Genomic DNA, 6,946 nt, shown 5'->3' with positions numbered 1-6,946 from the left:
ATAAACGGATTTTACTTGTTTTAAGCAATCCTTAAACCCGTCACCATAGTAGGCGGCACAAGCATCTATGAAGGATGACGAGTCCTTAAACTCCATCACAGCATCGCTCCTAGCCGTTTCCACCTGAACTAGGATGGACTTCAGCTCCTTTTCCGCCCTCAGCTTGGCTTCTTCTTCCAGCTTCCGTCGACGACTTTCCTCCGTCAGCTTCTCCTTTAAATCCTTCAGCTCCGTACCCAAGACACGGGTCGCATCCTTGTATTGCGCTTGACCGTCAGCTAAGTACTTGATACACTCATGTAGACGGGCAATCACCCCCTCCTTGGCAGAGGACCTCTCTGACAAAGCCTTCATGCGAACCATAGCCTACATGGCCAAAGAAGAAACAACGTCAGAACATTAAAATTGCTCGGGCACCAAAATAAAGAGAAAGGCATACCCGAGTAAGATCAAACAGGCCTGACGCCCCTATCTCATTTGTTGCCTGCTCAGCACAAGGGTCCATCTCTTCATCCTTTAAAATGGACTCTGTCACCTCCACGGCATAATCTTTGTGAGTTAAAAGGCGGCGGACGGACCCCTGGCTGACGGGGCCTGACGAGGTCATCGGCCCTTTGCCTGCCCCATGGATGGACCTGAGAGGTGACGACCTCTTTGAAGATCTATCCCCTGGAGTCATGGCAACCTTCTTCCCGGAACGGTCATCCTTACCGTTAGCCTTCCTCTTGGCTCCTGCCTTCCCGACAGACTTTAGGGCAGACGGCGGTGTCAACTCACCCCTGGCCTTCTCCTGTTCTTTCTTCTTGGTAGCAGCGGCAGCCTGTACTCTTTGCCTAGCTGACTCCATTTCTGCAAAAGATAGAAAGGGTTAGAAAAGGAACAGTGTTAGGATGCAGACAAAAGAAATTGGGAGATACTCACGCCGACGAGAATAAGCATTTAATTTACAAGCCTCCTCCATCGGCTAGGGACCACCACAATACAAATGTAAAGTATCTAGCGTGATTAGGTCCCGACACTTCCACTCGTCCAAGGGGATAGCCGTCGCCCGATGGATGAAATCCTCTTGTTCCGCGGTAATGCGAGGACGGTTGTTAGCTGAAACAAAAAGGAGACGGGGTTAAGGACCAAACAGACGGACGACGTAAAAAAAAGCAGACGGGATTAACCTGAGTTCCTGACATATGCCTAGGTGTTATCAAAAAAGCCATGAGGCATTGACTCCCACTCCTCCTGAAGGCATACCCAGTTCGTCCCCTCTACGAAGAAATATCTGCCCTTCCACTTTCTATTGGAATCAGGCATGTCTGATACCAACTTTAACTCTTTCTCCCTCACTGCGAAATGATACACCCCTTTTGACGAGGAGATATGCTGAAGGCGGTAGCACCAAAAGAATTCGTCTAGGGTTAACTGACGGTTCCTACCACTCAGACGACCCCACAGGATCTCGGCACCAATGAAGGTTCGCCAGGCTTTAGGGCCAATCTGGCTGACAGATATCCCCAGAAAGTTAGCCAGTTGACAATGTAACGCCGTCAGTGGTAGTCTTAATCCGGCAGTGAACATGGCATCATACATGCCAACATCCGCAGTTCGTCTCGAATAACATCTCTCACCCTCCTCGGGGAGGCGGATTGGGATATCTTCTGGTATTTGATAACGGGACCGCAAATTTTTGAAAATATTTTCCGACATTGTCCGAAGGAATTTGTTGACGGACCATTTTGGGGGTAGGATGAAAGGACGATCATCACCAGAAGCTCCCGAGGTACTCTTTAAGGTTTCCTCGTCACCGTCACTCCCACCCTCGTCACTGGTACTTCCTTTTTCTTCATTGATTCTCTGGTCTCCGTCACCTATCCTCTCCTCTCCACCATCCTCACTCACCTCACTTTCTCTAGAACTCCCTACTTCCTCGTCAGAAGACGGAGTTGACATTTTCCTTTCTGACGACCAGGATAGGCCCTCCTCGGGCTCACGGCCTGATTGGAAGACCTCATCATAACTCGCTCCGTCGCGGATCGATGATTGATCACTCATCGTCTCCCTAGACATCTGACTACCTACAAACGACGGGTTTCATTCTAAGAACCTAGGCCGACGACTTCACTAAAGGGCATTACTAGAAAAATAAAAGAAGGTAAAATGAAGGGAACTTACGAGTAAAAGGACGGTCCCAAGAAGTTGACGGCAATCTGGTTGACGGAGCAAAAAGATCAGTGGTGATGTTCTCTTTCTCTCGAAATCAGCAAGGTGTGAAAAGTTGGAAATAAAAGGGAAAATGAAATATATATATATATATATATATATATATATATATATATATATATATATATATAGGCGAAAGAGGGCACGGAAGACGAAGCGACACGCTCGTCCAGGCACGGAGCCAATCAGTCCAAGCCATGTGTCCCACCATTTAATGAAGATGGCACGAATTACCACGCATGAGTGGTTTCCCAATAACGTCAACTCCATAACCCGTCAGCTACAGCTGACGGGGTCATGGAGTAGCGGGCAGCTGATGAGGGTGATTTTACAAGTTACTAATACCTTAAGAAGGCTGACGGGAGTAGCAAGCCCGTCAGCTCTAGTCACTGAACCATCTCCTTTCGACATTCGTGGCTCCGCCTCATATCTGACGGTGTTGGGCTGAAGGGAGGAAACTAATAAGATCAAAGGTGAAGGAAGAAAGCTGACGGAGTCAAAGCTGAAGGTTCTAAGCTGACGACCTTTTCGGAGACATGCATAAGCTGACGACCTTAGGAAGGAAAAACTGAAGAGGATAAGCCAATCTTCATCCATAACCTATCTTGCCCTCCACATATGCGCGTATAAGGAAAGTTCTTGCGCTACACGTTTGGCCTTAGTCGAAAAGATTCCTATAAGGAAAAGGGTTCTAGGTGATACGTAAAATCCACAAATTACTCTCCTAAAAGGAAAGTACTTCCTCACCAAGGCGCTTATTTCAGCTCCATACTACTATATATACCCCAAAACCCTCATAAACCACGGTACGCATAATTCACTTCAGCTCTAGCACTTTAGGGTTGTGAAGAAGAAAAGCTCTAACTTGACCTTCGGAGGGTTTTTGGCCGGCACCACACCGGTGCCCTTTGTTTGGTCTTGTCTTTTGTTGTGCAGGTGTTGTTTCGAGTCAAGTGAGGGCCACGTGACAACTGGTGGATTTTTCATCATCATCAGTAAGGACTGAGGAGGAGGGTAAGCTGTGGGTGCTTGTTTTCATATCTTGGTAAAATGCTGATGTGGCACTATTAAACGCCAAGTAAATTTGAACTCTTCGCGGATCTCATTCTCTGTACGTCTTCTTCACTAACTATAACTGGCATTAAGAACACATGCAGCTAGCATGAACTTGGTAGCTCATTAACTATAATAATGCTTTACTAAAAAGGTTCAGCTATATATATATATATATATATATATATATATATCAGAAAGCATTAATTATATTGAGAAGTGAGAAGAACTACCACAACCTCAAGATACAAAACTAAGAAGCCTTTGTTGAACTATACAAGGCGGGAGATAGAGACATTGGCAGTGCAGCAGTAATGGCGAATGCTCCACATTTTTTTCAAGATCATTCTCAAAAATTGTCTACAAGATGGGAAGCTTGTAAGTATATTCATCTCTCTCACTTTGTGTGTGTGATTTAAGAACTTGATGCTACTACTACTTTGTTAAACTAATTGGATCAAATGTAAGATGATGACCTTGGTCTCTTGTTTGGGAAAAAGTCTACAATTCCAATGTTAGGTAATAACTCCAAAAACAGTGATACATGTAGAACCAAAGAGTCTAGCTAGCTTGTTGAACTTTGTAATTTTTCACCTCATATTTTGAGCTTTGCGACTTGCAAATTGCAAGTACCTTGGGACGGGTTGGGTCAAGAGGGGTGAAGTTGTTGGTTTTGTTCTTTTTTATTTTTTTAATATAATTTTATAAAATTATTTAAACTCCTTTTATTATTTAATGTTCTTATTGTTTTTAAATTTTTGGGTTGGTATTCTTTGAAAAAGAAAAGGAAAAAAAAAAAAAAAGACTTTTTAGTCTATATAATTTTGGATACAAGCAGCTATTTAGTAGCAGTATGGTTCCCCTTTCACCTCCAAATATATTTATTCTAGTTTTGGCCTTCCTAGCTATCACTTTGTTTGCACTTTGGGCAATTGAAGATTTGTTATGCTAGATTAGAAGTCCATTTAGATTTTTTTTTTAATGAAAATTAGTTTTAAGTATAACTGTAAATAGAGAAAATGAAGTTTTTTTTTTTTTTTTCTTTTTAAGAAACTGTACATAAGCAAATATGTTAAAAACTAAATGGACTTAAAAGAAAAGGTTGTTGTTTGCCAACACTGCAGGGATTTAAATAATAAAAATAGAAGAATATAAAGAATTCCTCATACCTACTCCCCTTTCCCCTCTTTTTTTTTTCATTGTTGGTTACAGAGTAAATATTTATGCGAACCATAAGATAGTGGAATAACTTTGGTTGGTTCTCAAAGATATATGGAGTATAAATGTATAATAGTAGAAAGGAATGAAGCTTTTTATTTGCATTTTATTATAATAAAGATAAGATGCAAGAATTTTTTTGATAGTGGAATGGAACCAAGTCAACTACCATTACTCCAATTTTCTAAATATTGTTGTTTAGAAACGAAAACCACGTTTTTCCTATTAAGAACAATGTGTGTGTGCTTAATACTTCATATTGTATTTTATGTGCAAAACTTAATTATAGGCTCATTCTTCACAGAGAATTCCTAGAAAGTTTACAAGGAAATATGGACAGGGGCTGTCAAACTCTGCATTTCTTAAACTTCCGAGTGGTGCAGAATGGAATGCAGAATTGACAGAAAGTGGTGGTGAGGTTTGGTTATAGAAGGGCTGGCCATAATTTGCAAAGTACTGCTCAGCAAAGCAGGGGCACTTCTTAGTTTTCCAATACGAAGGACATTACCACTTCTATGTACTCATATTTGATGAGAGTGCAACAGAAATAGACTATCATTTCAATACTTCTCATGGTGGGAAGGGCAAGCTTCATAATGAATTTATAGCCCCTAATATGAAAGAGATTGAGAGTTATAGTGCTATTGAATTCTTAGGCAGCTTTCCACCAAGCCCAAAAACAAGGGATAAATCACCATTACCATATTTTCGACCCCACAAGATCATGAAAACTAATTCAAGGGGTAAAATTGCAATCACTTCCAATATGCAAATTTCATATAATCATGTTTGAGTCAAAGTTCCTGGTTTATTATGCTTTCATAATCATGTTTAACTTAATTTTTCAGCAAAAGGCGTCAAAGGAATTTCTACGACTAAACAACGCTTGAAATCTAAGGCTGTTAGAATGATCTAGCCATTGAACAACAATGAAATAGCTAGAGCACTTCAGAGAGCAAGTGCTTTCAAACCTAAAAATCCGTATTTCAAGGTTGTCATTCAACCATCGTACTTGGATCGGAATTTGGTAAGCTTTCAATTTAATAGCTACTTGATCATCAAAAGTGCTACAATGAGAGAGGAAATTTGGCAGCAATACGTTCTTTCAGAGCAGGGCTACCAACTTTTTAGTTTCATTCTTCACTGGAAAAGAAATATTCTTTCCTTAATTTTTTTTCCTCATTATCTTTTTTCAACAAAATATACCAAAGGACTTAGTGAAGAAATATTCAAATATATTGCATGGCGATGTCAACCTTTGCATTTCCGATGGGAGTAACTGGCCTATTGAGTTTTGCAAAAGGATTTGTGGGGGGTAAAAGGGCTTGAATAAACGTTTGGGTTTTGGGCTTGAGTGGTTGGTACCAGTCTGTTTGATCAGGGTCTCTAGGCCCACAAGTCAATCCGCACTATAGAGGTCCGAGGAGTTGTCCGAGGAGGAGTATTTCTTTGGATAGGCCCATCAATGGCCCTGGGACTTGCTAAACGGGTTAAAGGCAGAATTCTGGAAGGACTGGTGGGTAAAAGTGTGATCGGTGCACCCTTTAGAAGCAGGAGCATGTGAGAAATATCTAAGGAAAAAGCTGCTACCACCACATTAAAGGCCCTGCATCTACCTCCCTGACCGCATTAATGGAGAAATGACCTCTGAACAGTTGAATTCAGCCTTCCTACCACTATTTGAAGACTTCAAGAATGTGGTAGACGGGACAAGTATCTAAAAAGAAGATTTGTGTGACATGTGGACGAAACAGGGAAGAAGAAGAAGTATATAAGAAGACGAGAGAGGAAAGAAAGGGGGACCGGCTTCTTAGCTAAAAAAGAACTAAGAATTGTAGACTTTGGCGTAGAAAGAGAAGTACAATACAAATCGTCCTCGGCTTGTGTCCGAGGAGGTCTCTTTGTCATATTTGTTTATCACTTGCATAGATTGTGGCACTCTAGCCTGTTAATCAACTTTCAACATTCCAAACCTAGGTTTCAAACTCATACTCTACAAATTTCATTGTATAAGACTCATTGGGCCTGAGCCCATCACTTGTTTTTGGATCCGGGTACAATTGTGCACTTACATGATTGATGAGAATCTAAAATGTAGGTTCAACTATCGTTGGAAAGCATTTGCAAAGGACAATAATCTGGAAGTAGGTGATGTTTGTGCCTTTGAATTGATTGAGGCCGCTAAGACTTTCAAAGTGCCCATTTTTCATGTGAATGAAGAAAATTGTTGTGCCCCCTATTGCTAGGTATGAAAGTTGCTGAGTTTTCCAAATGAGTGCCACATTAGTTTGCATAACTTCATAAATTCAATGTTACTTTCTTGTTGTGTCATCAGTCCATGACAATGGAATTAATCAAGTTGAAGTGAACTTAAGAGAATTCTTAAACTTTAATTTGAGTATCCTAACAACCATGAAGTTGTCATGTTTATGGCTGGTTACAATTCTACAACCAAATCTAGAAC

At 41.1% G+C, this 6,946-nt stretch overlaps 1 pseudogene; it reads left to right on the top strand.

The window, feature by feature from the left end:
* Positions 1-3,578: 3,578 nt before the first annotated feature.
* On the top strand, positions 3,579-6,728 carry LOC142636017 (B3 domain-containing transcription factor VRN1-like; annotated as a pseudogene).
* Positions 6,729-6,946: the final 218 nt, after the last annotated feature.

This window comes from Castanea sativa, chromosome 5 (assembly GCF_040712315.1).
Source record: "Castanea sativa cultivar Marrone di Chiusa Pesio chromosome 5, ASM4071231v1".
Classification (NCBI taxonomy): Eukaryota; Viridiplantae; Streptophyta; class Magnoliopsida; order Fagales; family Fagaceae; genus Castanea; species Castanea sativa.
The sequence above is the reverse complement of the archived record's forward strand: the minus strand, read 5'-3'. Positions and strand labels throughout refer to the sequence as shown.